Genomic DNA, 3,083 nt, shown 5'->3' on the forward strand with positions numbered 1-3,083 from the left:
CGCTGTGCATTCGATTTGCTGCTTCACTTAAGCAAGCATCATTTGTGAATACGGGCGTTAATATAGTGTCTCTTTGGTATTTTGGTGAAAATACTGCTGTAGAATCTTAATCTGACGTTAGACGTACCTTACTAGACGTACTTAGGAATTTACAGTGAAAATGATATTTTTGCTTTAACAAGGTTATTGTTGAAGTTTTACTTCAACAAGGGTGACTAGTCTTCTGGCATGTCTTTCCACCGAACCCAAAAAACCCAAATGGTTCCTGGCATAACCATTCCAGAGCAATTTTAAATCAATAAAACTTGTTTTCAAATATTTTTTCTACAGTGAAAACAAAAACTCGTTAAACTGACTCGTTCCCAAATTCCAAAAAGATTTCTAATGAAACGTCTCATCATATCATACCGTTTTCTAGACCAGAATAACCCGCGTGGAAACATCTCTAAAGTGCATTCCGTCCCCGTCTTTTGTCTAAGTGAGAACGCGTAACAACAGTTGGTGCCAGACAAAGGACGTTTTAGGTGAGCCGCGGAAAAATGGGCCAGAGCGGGGCGCTTGGGAACTAATTCCTTTCAATTTCGCGAGTTGCACCAATGCAGCAGTGGCGTTTGGGAATCTGATTTTGTGGATGCAGAGTGCACTCGCTTTGAAGACTTTGTACGTAATGATATCAGTTTAAATTCAAGATCTGTGTCCCCAAATCTTTAGTTTGGGCCGGTCTTATGAAATACTCGTATTGAGATGAACAAAATATTCAGATCTAGCTGTTGTTCAAGCTTTGTTGTTGTTTCAGCCGAAAGACGTCCACTGCTGGACAAAGGCCTTCCCCAAGGATTTCCACAAAGACCGGTCCTGCGCCGCTCGCATCCAGGCACCTCCCGCGACCTTCACCAGATCGTCGGTTCACCTAGTGGGAGGTCTGCCCACGCTACGTCTTCCGGCTCGTGGTCACCACTCAAGAACTTTCCTGCCCCAGCGGCCATCAGCTCTTCGAGCTATGTGCCCCGATCATTGCCACTTGATTTGCCCAAGCTTTGCTCGCAAGAAATTAAGTTTCTTGCCTATGTCATCATCATCATTTCAGCCACAGGACGTCCACTGCTGAATATAGGCCTCCCTCAATGATTGCCAGATTGACCGGTTGGTAAAGCCTGGTCCGTGAGCACGTAGAATTTTGTCCAATGACCCCAAGCTACCCATCCTTATCGCTCGCGCGTAATTATATTGCTGTCGCGACTGTGCGACGGGCGCCCGCAGTGAGTGTGCGAGCGCGACAGCAACATAATTGCTCACGGACCAGGCTTTAGTGGCCTGCATCTAGCGGTTTCCTGCCTATATGTTATTCTGATATCTAGAGAATAATACTGAGCTGAACTTTATCAAGATCCTTCTAGTAGTTTTTGACTGTAGAAGTAGGCAACAAACATCCATTTCACAAACTTTCACGTTAAATTAGTATACATTGATTATGGTTGTCTTTGAATAATAATGTTTGGAAACTCAGTAGGTTTCAGAATAATAACGGGGGTTGCCTTCAAGACGTCAGATCTATTGAACGTATTGTTTTGATTCTAGACTCAAGACTGTATTAATTTAACCGCCTCTGTGGTCTAGTGGTAAGACCACCTGCTTCAGACGCAGAGGTCCCGGGTTCGATTCCCAGTGGGGGCAGATTTTTCTGTTCGGTTTGGTTGGTGGTAGGGCTTGTTCTAAGTCCGCCTGGCTAGCTACCACCATCTTACCTAAGTCTGTCGCCATAACAAAACAGCATTGTTATGTTCCGGCAGTTAAAGGTAAGATAGCCAGTTCCTCCGTGGTTGAGGATTCCGGGTGAAGCTCGCTTCCACCTTCGGCTTGATCGTCACTTACCATCAGGTGAGATACAGGCTAAGAGCTTCCTTGTAGTGGATAAAAAAAAATTGTCTAGAATCTACAACAACGACACGTCGATTGTCGAGTGAAAGCCCAGTAAAGTAATCCACGAGCGTTTCAGGCGTCAGTTTATTGTTACTAGCTGCGATGTTACATACAGCAGATGGGGATGCCTCTGTGTCCCATCTGGGACGGATTTCCTAGTCTTTGTGACCCAATTTACTATTATAAACTGAACATATTATTTTTTACTGAATGTAGGTAAATGGTTTTCCAATGTTAATGGAAATAAATGCAATGCATTTTCTTGTGTTTACTAAACGTATTCTTTTCAACTCAGATTTTTAAAAGTCATCGTTTCTGTATTTTTGTATGGGAAAACTGTTGGTTGACAATTCATTCTTGCGTCTAATGATGAATCTGTGCTGCGGTTAAATCAAATAAGAAAAGGACCTGACTAAGTTTGAACCAAAAAGTCTATTGCTTCAAACTTAGGAAGTTTTCAGCTTGGTTTGCTTCGTTATTAGTTTTGAATGATCAGCAAGCTGTCCCGTCAATGAAGCTCTATCATTGACAGCCCGTCCCGAAACGTATCATTCAGCCCATCACTAGTTGCAAATCAAAATACCTGAGTATTGTGTTTCCTCTCAGATCGAACAATATACCTTTGATGCTTTTTCCATTCTTCTATTGTCATATCCACGATGGAACGGCAACGTTGTACGAGAGCGGATAAATTGAAACACACTGTATATCGCGTTTTTAATTCTCTCTACTGATTGTTAATTACAGAAACGATATACACAGGCCAGCAATTAATTGCTGCTCTTTAGTTTGTAATTAATATCGGGTTATTAAAAGACTACGAGTGTGTTTGTTTGGTTGGAAGCGGTGCGTTTTAATTATGCTACGGTGCGGTGTTATTACTTAATTACTTGTAGTAAAGGAAATGCCTATCGTACTGTAATAAAATGGACAGCGGATTTAGTTAATATGAAACTATTTTTGTGCCTCTCGATTAATATTTAATTTGGCCAAAAAAATTGCTGAAAACGTTTCTGTAATGAGTTCTTCTTTTTCATATTTCACAAGACTAAAAGTGACCTCTAAATTCAAATTAGCTCTCTCTGTCTCTCTCTCTCTCCAGTCACCAAAATACATTGTTTCTAAAGTTGTTTCACTTTAAACTGAGTGTAGGTTTCCATCTA

This window comes from Ostrinia nubilalis, chromosome 7, assembly GCF_963855985.1.
Source record: "Ostrinia nubilalis chromosome 7, ilOstNubi1.1, whole genome shotgun sequence".
Classification (NCBI taxonomy): Eukaryota; Metazoa; Arthropoda; class Insecta; order Lepidoptera; family Crambidae; genus Ostrinia; species Ostrinia nubilalis.